Here is an 18549-nt window from a genome sequence, read left to right on the forward strand (position 1 = left end):
TTCTTCTAATGAGGGAAGCATGCATCTTAGAAACTATGCCAAGAAAGTTCTCCTTAGGAAGAGCCCAAAGTAATTTACAGTGTATGCAAACTGTGCTGAATGGTTTTTATGCCTAGGCAAGATAGCTATAATACCTAAAGAATGTGACAACTGCTTAACTTTGCAAGTATCAGGATAGGCCAACCTTGACTGGAAGGCAAAGATTCTAGGTTTGTAATATTTACCTCTCTAAGTATGAGCTTAGTTAGTAGACCCAGATTTGAACATTTTAAGATAAAAAAAAAAGAGAAGTAGTCAGCAGGTACCACATTTAAACAGGGCACGCAAATAAAAGCTATTACTATTCCTTACTAATTGTTACATTTCCAAGTGACTTCAGTATTTTACTGTAAAAGACGGGAATAATGAATTATCTCAGGTTGAAATGTAATATAAATACGAGTATATCAGAGTACATTGTAATTCGAAATTCCTACATAGTAACTCCTTATTTTTCTTTCATCCTTTCCTCTATAGAGTTTTATAAAGGCTCTTCAGAATTAGTTTTGTGTTTATTTTGTCTGTTGAAGAAACTGTCCAGTCATTAACAGCTGGGTTTGCTGAGATGATACTGACAACACAACATTTGACACTAGAGAAAACCTGTAAATTTGAACCACACTATGAGAGAACTGTGGTTGCAGATACAGGAAGTATGAATAGGGCAGACAAATGATTAATAATTAATTAGGATGATAAAATTATCCTAGGTGACCCAGACCATTTAGCTGTCAGTGAAGTTCATGGTATTTATAAGAGATATCACTCTCAATGAAATTAGGTGATCATTTTTGATTACCCAGACACAGCATCAATGAAATACTAGAATAACATGCCAACAGCTCTTAGAATTTATGTGTAAAAGTTTCGCCAGATAAAATATATCAGTGCTACACAACTAATCTCTAAATAATTCTTTAAACTGATATCAAAAAGTTATGCCAGTGCTATGCCTGTCACAGTGTTCTGTCTTCTGTAATAAGCAAAGAAATTCATAGTATAATTAATAGTGGAGCATGCCCTGAGGAGAGAAAAAGTATTTTCAATAAAGAGAAAACATCTGCAAAGACACTTATTTATAGAAGCATGTGATAAATAGACTCATGTGCTCATTAAGTTAAAAAAATCCAAACATTCTTTCCTGATGAATTAACAAACCTACCATGTATCATAATAAATCTGTGTTTCAAGAATTCTTATTTATGTATTTGTTTGGCTTTGCTTTCCTTTTATGTATCAACCTTCTCAGTGCTGTAACATGATTCACTATTCTGGTTTGAAAAGCAGTCAGATGTTGTTAACAAGTAGACTTTCTTCTGTATAATATTTTTAAATCAAAGATTACAAAGGTTATCATGAGAATAATCTAGGTAGTCAGAGGACAGAAGATCAACAAATTTAATTTATTTTATTTTGTTTTGTTTTATTTTATTTTATTTTGCTAGTATCATGGCTGAGATCCAGTTCTCCTATTTTGAAAGCTATTCTGAGTCAATAACACAGCAGACATTTTGGAGAAGTTACAATAAACTAAAAATATGAATTCTTATTACTGCATTTTATACCTTACAAAAAGGTTCTGTTTCAAAATTTTTTTCACCAAAAGTTATTTCAGAAAATGACTTGCAAAACCAGAATAACTAATGAAATATGCTTTTTCCTTTGGCTTTTTTGGACATTGAATATGCTGTCACAAGGCAACTGGCTAAGCAACAACTATCAAGGTCATACATGTTTGCAGATATAACATTTAGAATTATAGGCAGTAAAAAAAGTAGAAGAATTCAATAAAAATTAAGTAGATAATTCTTAGTCAGAAAAATAGGAAAAAATTTTCACATGTTTGGACTTCTGCTAAGGGACAGTTTCTCAAGGCATACAATTGCAACTGTCATGCTAGGATGTTCACAGCTCAAAAGCCGAGTTACTCACAGTAGAGCCCAGCCTTCCATGGCAGAGAGGGGAACTGCAGGCCACAAAGACCCATTCTGTCTTCCATCTCTATGGCACTGAATTACTGGATGAGAGCTCCTGCTCATCTCCCAGGTTTAACAAAGAATCAGAATCAAGTGCTACAGAACCCCTAGTTCTTTAGACACATTCCTCCTTCAGCCACACCACAGCCTTGGTGAACGCAGATCACTCAACAGGAAAGTAAGGCAAGCTTGGTGGGACAAGTATTACCCTCTACAAGAACACCTGACACAGCTGGGATAAAAAAGACAAGTTTAGGGTACACCATTATTTGTTTTGGTTTGAAAGGATGAATAAAGATTTGAACAAATGGATCCCAGTTTATTTTACTTATTTTTAAAAACTGCACTATTTGAAAGAAAAATGTGATTCCCCTATGGCAAAGGAGAGCTAATGAGGTAATTAATATGGCAAAGAATGACACAGAGAAACAGAACTGCTACTGGTAGTATTAGAGATTCTTGTGAAAGACAAACAAAGAAATGATGTGGAAATGATTAAAGATGTTAAAAAAAAAATTAAACACTTTTAAATAACCATCATGGAATTCAAATGTCATGAGACACAAAAAATGATTACTGTTTCCAAGAAAATATCAAGAGAAATAATTTCCTTGGTAATTCCATTCCAGATGAAAGAGTGATACATTAACACTGAAGAACTGTACAATAACTGAGCCCTGAAGCCACTCAGTAAATCATTTAACAGAGTTTGGCAAATAGTATCAGGAAATGCTTAAAAAAAGTCTCTCTCCTCCAAGACCCAAATCACTCTATATGAGTCTGAGATACTAAAAAATTCTTTGTGTTAGCTTTATTTACTATAAAGGAGAACTATTCCGAATTTGATTGAGTTTCAAGTTACTAAAACCTTTTCTAGACTTTAAATTTATATCTTGTAATCTTCTAGTTTTCTTATTTATTTTTCCCAGAGTTAAACAGTTGATCACATACCCAACTTCAGGAGCTGGCATATGAGCTGGCATATAAATGTAAGGTGCAGCAGGAAGTGACATAAGTAGTTCATTAGGTCATCTCTGATCCTATACTCTATCAGGGTCAGATATTTCTACTAAAAGAATATTTCAGAAACCAGAACTCTTCAGATGACACTGAGATTCTTGTCCTAACAACTTCAGTAAGTTTTAATGAGTTCTTGGTAGAGATGTCCATTTCAATGTCAAGAATCTCATGCAAAGGTGCATTTTTTGCCTCTGAAATCGTTGCACTGCCTTATCAACTAGGTATTGTGCTTTACTTCTTGTCCTAACAAGTCATGTTGCTGACATACAGCAGTTTGTTCTATCACAAAAGGTGGCGAGGGGGGAAGTGCATCATAAATTATTTAGTAAATATATCTTGAGGTGAAAGGTACATACAGAATGCAAGATAAATACACATCTTAAAGGAAAAATAAAAAGAAGTGTAACTTTTTGTCAACACCTTGCAGTATGTACTGTTTACAAGCATAATCGAATCCTAGCTGGGTCTTCAAAGACTGAGGTCATTCTCACAAACACAATTCCAGGAAGTCTGTTTGCACTACTCCTGAAAGCTGTGTAATGGAGATATTCTTCATGGTAAATATTACTTTTATTGCTCTGTAATGGCAGTATTTTTCAATGTTGTCCTAACCATTGCTAACACCATTTGATATCCTCTAGGTCTGAAAGCATTTAGTACTATACAGTGCTGTATGAGAAACACCAAATAGCACCATGACCAGGAAGGACAACTGTCAAACATGTCACACTGCTATCCTTACATACTCATCTTACAGGGTGAATTCTGATTGTATTTATATTCAGTTGCTGTAAATTAGTTTCCTCTAATCAATATGAAAAGTTGAAGGTTTTTTATGACTTTTGTCTTTCCACAGAGCTTTGCCCAGGCAGCCACTGGTCCATTACTGAAATTATTCTACTGAAAGCACATTATCGTTAAATAAACATGAGCTGCCAGAAAGTGTGGATTTGCACAGAGGCTTTGGGAAACCTGTGAGTAGGCTTTATTGTATGTAAGACAGACTGCACAAAGAAACACCCTCAATGAGCCAAAACTTAAGATCTTAAAAGTTGCTACATTTAAACTAGCAAATGCTTTCTGAGAATCTAGATCTCTAGGATTTGTTAATATGAAAACCTTATTTGAGGGCTAGTTTAGCTATGATAACTATTTCATTCTGAAAAAAGTTTGTTTTATAAAGGATAGGTTCTTTCTACAAGCACAGAATACATATTTGTATTACTTAAAAAGACAGTAAACCAATTATGTTACCTTCCTCACTGAAACCAGGTTAGATGTACTGGAAGGTTCCTGTGAAACAGCAGAGAATACCTCAACATTGTAATTTGTCTTTTCATTCTCTTCCAGTTTACTGAAATGCTCCTGCATACATGTACCTATTTTCCATTTTTCTTTTCTTTCATGTACATTTTCAGCTTGTACATCTCTCTGTAATTGAGTCAGCTGGTTGCAAGCACATTAGTAAGTAATGTGACAGTGACGGACTCAGTTGCATTTTATAAGCCCCTGGAAAGCTGTGGAGTTTTCATGACCTAACACTCATCACAAACCCACACTTCTTTTGGCATTACTTTGCTAACCAGAACTTTTTGGATAGGATTCCAACTGGCAGAGTAAATTCACATTGCAAACATCACCCTGAAATTTGTGCTGCTAGTTTGCATGTAATATGTGCTGGAATAGACAGTATTTGTGTGGTGAAAACAGTTTACTCATTTGGCACAAAAAGATGTGATAATGCCATTCATCAGGAAAACATACAGATGGCAGTTGGATTGTTTATATTCTATATTCTCTCTCTCTCAAGTAAAGTTGTCTTGTTTGGTTTTCATGATGATTCATCTGATGCTGCCTGGTGGGCAACTCTAGTGCTAAAAGCCCTGTGGGGACAGAGAACACAGCCTGGCAGGCATTACAGGAGTTCTCTGATGTCCAAATTCACACTTTCAGCAAAAGCTAACACACTTCCAAATGCATTCTTGTCTATTCTAACTTCCTTTTCTGAGATCTCTCTGCCATCTTTCATCCTGTTGTCATATGGAAACATTTTATGCTTCTGTTTGAACATCAGTTCATAAACCTCTTTCAAAAGAAGCATCATTCTGAAGACATTTCTTGAATTCACTGTATCTAGTCTCTTGCTTTTTGTATGTTCAGTATGTGATCAGGAAAATCTGTAAGACTGACTGACAGACTGACAAATTCTACCTAACTAGTACTCACCAGATTTAGCCAGTCATCTTCAGCACTTCAAGCAATGTTCTGCCAGTGTAAGGTCTTCCTTCTCTCATTCTAAATACCTGAAGATTTGCATGAGTCTGAGAGAATTATTCAATGGTATTATGTCTCTCAACAAGTTTAAAGAGAAATCAAACCTGAAGTGGAAAAGTGATGTGATATAAACTGCACAAAAAGTAAGCATGATATAAAAAAAGAGTGAACATGCAAGCAAAATAACATTATGGGACACAATTTGCATTCTGAATGCTATCTTGTGGGGGAAAAAAGAGACTTTGAAAGATTAGTACATGTTAAAAAAACCTACCAAACCATACAAATAAATTACTCATTCAAGACGTTGCCTTCAGAAGCAGGTTATCATGACCTGCACTACTAGACTAAATGGGAGTAAAATTTCTTTACAAAAACCCATTTTTTTCTCCCAGTAAGTTCCAATTAGGACTTTTTTCTTCATGAAACAAAAACAGTAACAAAATTATTTTAATACACTGCCACACAACAACTAGATAATATACCTACCAACCATACCCACCACCACCCACTGTGTTTTTCAATGTCATATACACAAACACATTCGCTATGGTTATGCCAGAAACCGAGCTACAAAAATGGCTTGTCCATTACAGTACAGGGGATCCACAACAAAAGCAGGAATAAAATTCAATTCTTCCAAGTCCCTGTTTTAACCACAACATCCCCTTTAGGCATTCCCTGTAGTAAAAAAAAAAACAATTAATACGTATTTTTATTTTCTTTTTAAAAATAATCTCTAACATAGGAGCAAAGACTGCTGAGTTTTGAAGTGCTTTCAGATTTATGCTTGCCTAAATGTGAACAGAAGTTACCCTATAAGTTTTAGAAATACTTGGCTAGACACCAAGCTCTGTACTTACATAAGGCCATATAATCACCTGACACTTGTAGCTGCCTCACTGATTTTCCAAGAATTTTAATCCTCTTTTCCTGAAACTATCCCTTTAGTGAGAAAATATGTTTATTCTATTACTTATATGCTTGCTTCACAGACAAACAGTTTCATTTATCAAATAGGACGATAATATTTTCCACTTTCAAACATCAGAAATCAAGAGATTTCTTTGTACAGCAAAGTACAAAGTGTCTTGTCACATACAAGAGCCCATTCCTAAACTCCCAGTCTGCTTCTACACATTTAAAAGCCCTTCTACAGAATAATGAAGCTTCCCAGCTCTTCCCTTCTGCCAAGCAGCCAGACCATGATGCCAGCAAGTAACGCACACAAGGTGGGTGTACAACAATTAGTGCACTGTGCAAAGAGCAGACCAGAGGTAGCTGCTTGATGGTTGGAAGCAGATGTAGCTTGAACTTTTAATTACCAGAGGTTTTGGTTTTATAGACTGTTTAAACATATAAATAACTTATTCATTTTGCTTTAGTTTGTATTTTCTGTTAGCTATAAAATGTGGTGAGTAAAGTTCCTTGTCCCATTAAGCCAATGGAAGTTTTGACTGCAGACTTCAAAGAAACCAAAATCTGTCTCTTTATTGTTTAAAATGTTTCAGACTAGTGACTATAAAACTGGAGCTATTCATTAACAACAATTTTGGTGTCTGGTTTTTTTTGCATGTGTAATTTACACTTACATTCTGTGTAATAATTACAGGTTCTAAAGTGACAACAGAATGTATTGAGAAGTGTGTGAACCACAAATTGCAGGAAGTCAGAACAATATTCCTTCACTTTAGAAAGGATTATTGCATGCCTTTCTTACAACAGAATAACAGATTGGTTGAGACTTGACTGCTGGAGGTCTTTGGTCCACCTTCTGATCAAAGGAGACTGAACTAGAGCAAGTTCTTCAGGCTATATCCGCTCACGTTTTTAGTATTTCCAAGGATGAAGACTCCACAAACTCTCTGGGTAACCTGTTCCAGAGCTTGACCACCTCCGTGGTTAAAAATATCTTTCCTGGTTTTTATTTCAGTTTGTGCTCCTTGGCTCTTGTTCTGTTAATTCTCGGCAGTGGTGTCACCTTGAAGTTGTACATAAATTGGTGGAATATTTGGAAATGTCCACTGTTGCAAAACCACCAGCCCAACTCCACTTCTGTACAAAAGGTCACTCAAAACATCATTCACTGTCAACAACTAGTTTTTCAAAGCAAATTTTAATTCCCACCATACTCCTACACAAGCACTTCCTACTACTACTGCTGCAAGCATTTTTTCCCTAAAAAACATCTCTCATAACACTTCTATACTGTCTGAGGTTCCAGAAACCAGAAAGGGCTTGTCATACAAAAGGGGTGGAGGGTGGGTGATGAAATAAGCTGTGCCTAGAAAGTCAGAGAAAATTCTTAGAAAACAAGTATTACATCTGTGGCTGCATGATACATTAAGTAGGAGGAAAAGGAGGAGCCCATGAAATCAATGGCTGGGAAGAGCCACTCACAACTCTGCAGCAACTGCCATTGTGTGATTTCCAACACCTTCCTCCCTTAACATCAGCAAAGCAGCAAAAAGAAGGTACCACAGGCTGTACACTTGCTGTAGCTCTGGCACAGATAGAACAGAAAGTGACTGCTCCAAGCAGTCACTGGCATCTGCTTCCTTTGTCCACATCTAAAGACAGACCTCTGAGGAAATTTTTCTAGTGCAACATGAACTGGCAGTTTGTGGTTATACCAGACATTTCACTGCCCTAGCACTTGTGCAGATACACCAGTTAAGAAAAGTGCAAAAGGCACAAAACAGTGCAAATGGACTTTATTGCTACCTTGTCCCATTCTGCTCTGACACAACACAACTGGAGGCCACCAAAGGATGTGTTAAAGAAACGTTCCTATCTGACCATTCAGAAGCCACTGTGCCAGTTACTCCTACACCACCCAAGCTGGCACTGAGGTCCCTTTGCAGCTACACATGCCACTCTCACACAGTCAGATCAGGTTTCCCTATTGGCTCGACTCCAGGTTTCCCGTAGCAATCTCAGACGTCTGGATCCCTAAAATATTTTAATCATGATGCAACAACAGAATAACAGCTCAAGCTAGTGCTGCCAAGAAGGGGCCCAAAACAAAGGAAAACCTGGGGGTTTATACCCTCACAGTGAAAGCACAGGAAGATCTGGGGGTCCTCAGCTCCTGCCGTGTCTCTGAGTGTCCAGTCCCCTGGCTGGCACCACAGGTCCCCGCGTCCTTTGTTGCGCAAAGGTTCGTTCCAGTTCATGGCCTCTTGTCTCTGGCTCTCACCACCCAAAGCTGAACCCAGAGCTGGAACTTCAGCTGCTCACCAAGCTACCAGCACTGAGTGTATTACTCAAGAGCCAGAGTATGTAAGGCCAGGAGTCAGTCGCTTAAAAGTACGTACAACTGCAGGAATACTTCTCTGTGTGAGCATAAGGGAGCCCACATTCTTGCCCAACACCTGAAACATCCACCATCTCTAATATGATCAAAGCTTTGGTAGCCCAGAATCCAGATGCCTTCCATGGGGATTATGCAGATGAAGAATGGGAACTGTCCTGTGGGACTCGTGAAATTTAAACTGATGACAAACCAAAAGAAATTAAATATAAAGTTGCATTTATTTAGTAAAATTCCTACCTAATTGAAACAGTTATGCATAACAGAATGAAAGTAGTTTAAAAAATAATCTGTTGCTTCCTGTTACTAAAGAAGTTTATTCTTTTTGCTGTGTTCAATAACTGTACTGTTCCACTGAAAACCTCAATGCAAAATGTGGTTTTTAAAGCTTCACTGCCAAACTTTTCATACTAAATAATTACTTGAAAGGTCAGCAGAAATCTCTATTTTTGTCTTTTATCTTCACTTTCCTAAAAGTGCAGCTCTTTTGCATTCAAATGTGTGTTGCTTCTGGGATGCATTATGTAAGACAGAAGTAACTAAAAATTGTTTACAATGTTCGACCATTAGTTTTGTGCAAATAAAGCTGACTTCAGTTTCTTGCTTGAAAGATTTTTTGACAAATAATGTAGTTATTAACTGCCAATTTTCTAGTGGGAAAATGAAACAATTTCAAACTATGATTTTTTTTTTTTACCGTCTCATCTGAAACATTGTTCCCAACTAGTTTATTAAACAGTGAATAAATGTATCTCCAACTCAGCATATTTACCAAGTTAAGCAAGAATTCAAAATTCCTTGCTTCTAAGGGCCAAACCTGCAGGAAAACATCTGCCTGGAGACATATGAATTTTCTTCTTCATCATGAGAAACACATTCTGGCCAGAGAATCAAGCTTGTACAGCACAACAGCACACCAAACCCTCCTAAAATTCACAGATGGTACCATCTTAAAACAGAAAACACTGAGAGTTGAATTTACATGAAATAAAGCACGTTATGTCAGTTGTTCCTAAAGAAATAAAAATCATTCCAATTTTACGGATGTGTATTTGTGTGTCTGTCTGTATCGTGACTGAGTGGGCAAAAAAAAAAACCAAAACGTTCATTCTATCTGAAATGAATGGAATATCTGGAATGAAAGAAAAAACAGAAATTGGATGCTGCCTTAGAAAACCAACTTCTTAATCTCATTCTGCACTAACACCTTCCATGATAACAGTGGAATTTTTAATTATCATCATGATTTTGCTTCAGTTTTATTTGCCCTTGAGCATCTTCACAGACTTTTTTGGTAGGGCCTGATCCTAACTCCAGGAGCCAAATAGTAGAACTGCAAGATAGTATCTCCACTGCAGGAGAAACAGCAGCGTCTTCTCAAAGCAGCTAAAGCAGGAATACAGGCAAGCACAGGTAATACTAATGACACTAACACTGATTGCTTTGGAGGGAAGCTCACACACTTTATAAAAGTTCGGAAGATCCTTTTCTTTTCTATAACCTCTAATATGCAGGCATGATCCTGACCAGAAGACCACCAAGGAGCAGTGACCCCCACAGAAGGGACGCAGGGCAGCTCCACCAGCCCCGTGCTGCATGCCCAGCCTGGCCTTCAAGCCCAAGTTGTGCAGTGCATCCCCTTGGCTGCAGGATAAACCCAACCAGCTCACTGCAACCAGCAGCTCCCGCTCCGTACCACTGACTCCACCTGCACATCCTTGCCCTGATCTAAAAGTGCAGCATGCAGTTTTGAAGTGAACATCCCTCCTCTTACACAATACAAATTATGAATCAATGAATCAAGCTATTTACTCAGAAGAAATTTTTGAATGCAGAAAAGCACACTGCACAACTTTTACAACAGAAGTACAAAGAGGAGCAAAAGTAGTAATATATTTTTTTTTTAATTTAAAGCACTTATTACTCTCTTCATTTAAAGCCTTTTCTTTTTTTTCCAGAAGATGCTTAGAGAAGCTAATGAAAATACAAATTTTTAGAAAAATACTTAAATACTTAAATACGTAGATACTTTGTTCACGGGTACATATATATTTTTTCATGTATATATTTTATTTTACTATAATAATAATAACATGAGAATTGTAGGAATAAGCTATGCAGTAGAAGCAATAGTGGAATATAAGGTATAATCCAGTATTCCAAAAACCAAAATTTAAAAAAAAAAATCAAGTAACTCAAACTTCTAAGACAACAACATTGTACAAGCCCTTACTTCAAAACAACAATCATTCTATATAGGCATTGTAAATCACCTTAAAATTATAATTTTAAAGCAAGATTTCTTCATATATTCCATGGAGAAACTGTTATTTGCAGTAAGAATTGATAAAGGCATTACGTCTTTCTATTGAGATCTACAGAAAGGAGGTCATCATTGCAAAATGAAGCCATACCAAGACTGAAGACTTGTTTCAGATTTATTGGTGCATATTATCATTCACATGCTTCTGTTTGGGCCAGGAAACGAAGGATCAGAGGTTGCTTCCAGTTAACACTGTGCTCCCAAAAAGGTTGTGGACACAGGGAAAACTGAGCTATGGTATAATCTGAACACAACCTATATTTTTCTTTAAGTGACACCAGAAAGTAGGAAAGCAGCTACATCCATGACTTGCCAACTTCACAGCATTGGCAAAGAGGTGATTTCCATGAAAAGAGGGACAGCTCAGTCCCATAAGTGTAAATATCCTCAGAGATATGCAGGATGCCTTTGAAAAATGTACCTTCCCTTTTGCTTCTTCCTTCCCAATAATTACTCAGTCTACCCAAACTTCCCTCTACAAACACCTGGTCTTTTTCTTACAATGTAAATCTTTTACAATAAGAAAGACATCTGGATAAAAAAAGACTATAGGCTGATGCCTTTTTTGCTTCTCATTCTTGACAGGCAAGCTCTGCTATGCTGCAATTTATCAGCAAACAGTTTACTCAGAAACTTTTCATTCTGATGTATTACTGTTTACTTTACCAGAACAATTTACTCAGCTACTATGTCTAAGATATGACCCAGCCCTACAATCAGTATCACCTGCTTTTAAGCCTGGAATCAATTACTGACCTAACTATTAATTTTGTTAATGGTGTTGCAGAACTCAAAAATTCTGGGAGATTGTTACCCCCAGGCATAGTCCTGTAAATACCAGAGTCTTCTGCTAACCGTTTTTATTAAGGCGATCCAGGTACCAAGAGAAAGAACCACTGAGAACATTTTCTTTAATAAATCACAGAATCATTCAGGTTGGAAAAGACCTCTCAGATCATCAAGTCCAACCTTTGACTGATCACCACCTTGTCAGCTGTATCATGGCACTAAGTGCCACATGCAGTCATTTGTTGAACACTTCCAGGGATGGTGATTTCACTGCCTCCCTTCACTGCCTTTTGGGTTTAAAAACCCAAATGTTTAAAAACAATAAAGAAAAACATGTTGCACCTTCTATTTCTACAAGTAATAATAAATATTTTCATCTAGTCTACATAGTTAATTTTTGGGTTCAATTTATGGCCAGGAACTGAGGTGTTGAATCAGTACCAGCAGGAGGATGAAATATTACAGGAGCCATGAAACTTGACACAGTGAGCCATACATCAAATCTCCACAGCTGAGACCCCCGGGACACAAACCAAGTACTTTGTAACAAGAAGGCTCTATGGTGTGTCACAAAGAAAAATGAGGGCAACAGCTTGTCAAGTTTTCAGCTCTTCAGTGAAGGGCAAGCATGAACTGGGAGTAAGGCAGGGCTCTCAGGTGATCTACCAATACCATCATAGCCAAACACAAATGTAAAACAGATTCAGCATGTCAGCAAAACCATCAAAAACAGCAGGATAAGCTGTTCACTTAAAACACTGTGATTTTTTTTTGACTACAGGTAGAAATATGAAGATAAATAAAGCATGTGATTTTAAAAATACTCTCATATGCATGGGCTTATCACAGTCTTTCGGCTCTTGTGAAACCCTTCCTGGACAATCAGAAGTTGAGGGACGCAAATCATTAAAAAAGATCCCTAAAATGTAATAGTTAAATACAGTATGACAAGGACAGAACACATCACGAAGAATCTATTTGGGATGGGCTACTTACCACAGAGCCTCCTGCGAAAAAGTGTGATCAGCCCAGACTCAGTATGACTGAAACTTGCTGCAACTGCATGGACAAATTATGTTCAATATATGTTGGAGTTAAAAAAAAAAGTTGCATTGCATTTTCAGGAATGGAAAAAAATAAATGAAGTCTTCTTTTGTCTCCACATAGGGTATTTGTGGACAACAGTCAAAGACCAGATACTCAATTATCTTCTTTTATAAACATGGTGAAGGAGAAAGAGAGGGGGGAGAAAGACTGAAACACAGTGTTATTTACACAATCATGCTGAAATGAAGCATTTGAGTGTGCACTTCTGTCCTGCATGATCTTGTGCTCCATTGAAAATCATTGGTCTAATGGAGACTAGTGGTCTCCCAATTCAATCCTGTCATATGGTGTCTTCGGCAGAAGTAAAATAAACGTGTACATTTCCTGTAGCATGTTTGTAGGAAAGGTTGAAGAGATTGTGGCTGTGATATCTCAGCCTACAGCACACAGTATGCTGCTGGGTGATGCTACTAATGTTCAAGAACCAAATAGGACATAGGTTACAGTAGTAGGTACAAGCCAAAGGAGAAAAAGAATATTGAATAGTCAGAATAAATAGTAACATTCATTTTGCTGCTAAAAGATAAACTATTGCCAATAAGGTGATTTCATTAGATGTCTTCTGCCACCATGATTAAATTTAAAGTAATTGCTTTTTTTCAGCTCATGTTCTTCACATAACACTGTATTTAGTAAACAGTACTAGTCATAGAGTTTTGAAGAAAAATCATGTATTTCCTATTCTCATTGACACAAAATATTTTCCCAGTGCTCTAAAACCTCTGGAGGAAGGACACCCATTAGACAAGGAAAAAGTGGATATACATGCAAAAATTCTATAGAACTCTATGAGTGAGAAATATCTACAAAAAGGAGCAGTTGCTCCTCTGATCCCAAAGAGTTAACCTAAGAAGAATAAGTAAACACAAATTTTGTAACTTTAACAACTCCTCCAGAATTTTAAGACTGTTAATGATTTTATCATTATCTAAATTTATTTAGATTTAGATATTAGATTTATCTAATACTAGCAGCAGTCCAATCCAGTAATAACAAATAAGGGATTTTTCCCTTAACTTACCACTATAAGTAAGCTGCCAGGTATTTTCTGTTTTCTACATGCATTTCTTAAAATGTATTTTAATTGACTAAAACTCTGAATTTAATTCTGCACTTATTATTGGCCACCCAGAAATGAAAGTTTTTTTTCAAGAGGCTAGATATCAAGCATAATAAGCTTTTTTCCTTCCTTCTACTTTGGTTGAAAGATTTGGTTTTACAATACAGGCATACTTTTAATGCAAAGATGATGCAAACACTGTAATTTCCCCCCCCTTTTTTTTTTACTTGTATAAGAATGAAGAGCAATAACTATTATAAATTCAAAGAGACTGCTCCTATTTGGCAAACTGTATTCAAAACCAAAATCTCTCAATATAATTTATCTCAGAGGATGATCATAAAGAGATGCAGCTTGATAGCAAGGAATATATTAGAGAATATGTATATTTTATTAGGGAATATACTAGAAAATACTAGAGAGTATATAAACAGATACCAACATAACTTCTTCTTTAAATACCAAGTCAGAATATAGAACACATGTCCAAATCATTACTTTTTCTTTTGCTATATATTATTTTTAAAACAGTCAGCCTGTACTTTTTCTGTAGTGTGAATACATAAGAACTCAGAAAAAATTCATAAGATTTGCAACATAACTGTTAGCCAACAACTTTCAGCTGAAGGAAAACATACTGATAAACATTAAAAATGCTGACTTACTTGCTTTTTGCACACTTTCTTAGTGAGCAATTTTTATTTTAAAAAAACCCTTCTTTAATTGAAGTCTTTTTAGCACTTCCTTTGCTATTATTTTGGGTTTTGTTCATTATTCAGTTACACTCCTGCACTAAGAGCTCCTGCACTTTTTCTCTTTAAATTTAGTAATTCATGCTGTAAGTGCATTGCTCTTTGAATAATTACAATTTATATTAATAGGAGCACTTATTCCAGTGAATATTTAGCTATTCTATAAATCTGTAGATTATATGCAACTCTCCTACGAAGCAACAACGGCTGAAGGAAAGAGTCTGATCAGTCTGAAGGAAAGACAAATATGACTCATGTCATATCTGGAGCTAAGCTACTTTTTAAAACTGGAATAATTCGAAGTGAGACCTTCTTGATCACATTTTTAAGTTTGTTGCCTTGCACACGTAGAAACATTCAGCTATACTTCAGAATGTACAACCACATATCATCACATATGGGAAAAGAAAAAATACGATGAACATGAAAACAGGGAAATGAGTGACTCCACTTACTAGTGTTTCCAGGATAGTCAGTTCCACAGTTCCAAAGTATAATTGCCAGACTTACCAAACCCCAGAAATGCAGCAGCATTACTGCAATTCCTTAGAAACTTAAGTCAGGCCACAACACAGATAACACGTTGTGCTTAAAATTCACAGCTTAGAGTCCTCTTAACTGTAGGATCCAATTACCATTCTGTTAAAAAAAAAAAAGAGGAGCAGGGCTTGCAGTATTCTGTTAAATCACAGCCAGGATAACAGAAGGAAATGAGAAAACAAGCGCCTCCTATACAGCAACCAATTGTTGCTGTGTTTCCTCATTAAACAAAAAAGATTCACATCAACACAGGGCAGAAAAGTGATCCTACCCAGCAAGAGAGAGGGCTATTGAAAACAAAGACGATCCTGCCCTATTCCTGTTAAAAGTCATGCCACAATGAAGCAAATTCTGTTGTCCATAGGAACAGAAATGATATGCAAGAATTATCCCAAGGAAATGGGCATTTAACAGGGAGTGACAGATCCTCATCTCTAATTCATGCTCCCAAGACAATTTCAACTCATGCAGTCACTCTTTAAGACATATTACTTAAGGGAGGTGATGGGTTTGAACACTCTCAGATGGAAAAAAACTGCATCTTCCAACTCTTGTATCAATAATCTAACAGAGAAATTGTTAAATAAAAGGGTATTCCATCTCTTCATCCTTCATGTTCAAAGCAAGCAACTAAAACAGATTAAGAATCTCACAATGTGAACCTGTGCCTGGTGTGGCCTGAGTACACTGACAAAACAGCGCCCTTGAACTTTTCAGCTGAGGACTGTAAATGGCTTAATGTGAAATAAGGGCCCAAACTGCTCTAGCTGCTGCACACTGAATGTGCACAAAAGTAAAATCCAAGACACTCTAAAGATACAAATTAGAATCAAGGAAGAACCCTGTGATTTTAGGCACTCCTGGTTACGCAGCAGCTGTGTGAGCTGTGATTGCATTTCTGTGACTTAGGCACATGATATCTCCATAAACCCTGCTTTAGGTATTTAAGTCCCTTATTGGATCAAGCCAATAAACTCTCTGTCTTTACCTCCCTAAGTATTTTAGATTCTATTATGTTTTGCCTCTATTTTTATTTTTAATGAGATCTTTATCTTTCTAACATGTAGTTAACTATTTATCCCATGTGTGGTCGTTTTTTCTCATACTAGTGCATACATAATTACTAAGTGTAATTTAATAACTTACTATGGGCCTTTTTTTTTCAAAAGTACTGAGAACCCAAATTTTTTCAAAGGGAATTAAGATCCCTTGGAAAATCCACACTGCAGCGTTGTACAGAAATGCTAGAGACAGTGGTAGCAGTCTAGCTTTGCTCAGCTCAAATTAACTTTTGAGACTAAGCTGCAAATGCACCTTTGTGGTCACTCATAACTATAAATTGAACAATTGAAAAAAATTGAAAAATTGAAGTTAGCCAACTTCTGCCTAACACTGCGTTGCACAAACAAGGGTTAGTGTTTGTTTAACCGCAGTGATGCTGAGCATTTTTCCATTTAAAAATCTCTTTGCTGGAACAATCTCACTAAAGCCTCAAAAGTCTACTAAGCAACACAGAACAAACTGAAACAAAACAAAACCATGTTTGTTTTGAGCATTATTTCTTAGCCAGGGCTGAAGTGACTCAAACATCAAGCATCAATTTTAATGACTTTTAACTACTTTAGGACAAAATAAATGCCATAAAGCTGAGGCAAAATATTTTCATTCATGGATGAAAAAGTAAAAAAGTTTTTATAACCAGATATGCTTTCAGAAGTTGGAAATGACTGTGGATTCTCAAGAAAAACTTGATTTTCACGAATATGTATATATCATTATTAATTTTGCATATCATGTTTTATGTGAGGAGGGCTGGAAGCCAGAACTGCAAGGTCCTGGTTGCTGATTCAATAGGAATTTGGAAGTTTTTTAACTGCAGCTACAGACATGGCAGGAGGCTATTGCTATGGAGCCAGGAGCTGACCTTTGACAAGAAATGGATTTCCCAAAATCAGTTTCTTGTTCCACAACAGGGGTTTTACCAGATTAGAGGCATGTGGGGACTAGTCCCACGGTCCAGAGCTATTCTGGAAATACACAGAAATCACCAGTGCTATCTTCTTGGATATTTGGAAAAGGCTTCTGATGAAAACTTATCCATGATTTGTCAAATTATCTGAACAAATACTCTTCTACAAAGCATTGCCTTCCTGATTGATGGGTAACTCTTTATTTTTTTTTAATTTGAGAAAATGTTTCACCGGAAAATTTCAACTAACTGTAATAGAAACTGCAAATTCATTTCACATATGCTACCTTGGTCACCAACTGGCATGGTGAATAAGTAACAATTTATAAGGTGAAGCAATCTGAAGCCATTCCCCAACAGTTGACACATAGAAGGCATGACTATGCATGAGCCGTTTGCAGGTTGTTACATTGCACATTTTCCTTCTCAAAAAAATTACAAAAATTATTAGAGAGATGTCAAATGTCTCAGAGCATTTGGCATGGCCATTTTTGCAGGGCTGTTTATATTGGGATTTTGCCGGTTTCTTGTGTATAGATTTTTAAAAGCCATAAAATGGTATTGAAGAAAAATTTTATCAGTAGTAATAAGGTGATTTCCCATGAGAGGATTCAACTTAAGCTCAACTGGTCTTTTCCCATTTAGAGCCATCACCAAAGGTGCAGCAAGGCCTGTTCCATCCTTCACTGGATCTACTTGAAGTGCAACGTGCCCAATTCAGCTAAAGCAGTGAGAATGGCAGGACAGAGATTTAGGAGTGAAAAGCAAAAGGTAATGGTCTAAATAGTCACAGTCTCTGGGAAGTACCCAGCGCCAGGCAGGGCAACAGCCATGAGTACTTCCTCTCTGGAGTGCTACCACAGAAAGCTCAAGGTGACTAAACTTGGATTTTGCTGCTTTCTCTCCCCACCCCATTTTTGCCACCACAGAAGTAGTGGCTAACATGCCTCTCTCTATGGCTACAAGAGGTGGGTACGGGCATTTGGCTGCACTGACAGCAGCTACCTTCTCTGTCAGTCCTGCTGGTGTGTTGGGTATCCTAACCTGGGCACAGGGCTAGGTAGATGCCTTATTCCTGCTGTCTTTCAACAAAAGAGGTTCCTTCTCCTTCCCCCACTCTTCTCTAAAGTCTCCTTCCCTAAGTGAGTTTGTACTTTTTCCGAGGGCCTGGGGGACATTTTGACTGTGGTCCTCATGACTATGCAACAGTTCCTTCATCGCCTTGCTGAGATGAGACACCTGAACCATTCACTGTGTAACAACAACTGAGCCTAAGGGGTGAACTCGATAATTGAAAAGTTTAGGTAGCAGTTTGTCAATTATTCTTCTATTTACCAGCTTGTTTCCTACTGATTAACTGTCTTCTGTGCTTCAGACTGAATCCAGT

The 18549-nt window shown here is 37.0% G+C and overlaps 1 protein-coding gene across 1 annotated transcript in view; it reads right to left on the reverse strand.

Annotated features, from left to right (window-relative positions):
- Window positions 1-18549, reverse strand: part of TRMT9B (tRNA methyltransferase 9B (putative)) — a 119253-nt gene that overhangs the window by 94546 nt on the left and 6158 nt on the right. Inside the window, exon 2 of the mRNA XM_042052980.1 lies at window positions 15164-15292. The gene's annotated coding sequence lies outside the window, so the exon portion shown is untranslated. The remainder of the gene's footprint in view (window positions 1-15163; window positions 15293-18549) is intronic.

The sequence above is a fragment of the Corvus kubaryi genome, unplaced genomic scaffold (genome assembly GCF_017639235.1).
Source record: "Corvus kubaryi isolate FWS band 111438036 unplaced genomic scaffold, C.kubaryi_AGA036_p1.0 split1-131, whole genome shotgun sequence".
Taxonomy (NCBI): Eukaryota; Metazoa; Chordata; class Aves; order Passeriformes; family Corvidae; genus Corvus; species Corvus kubaryi.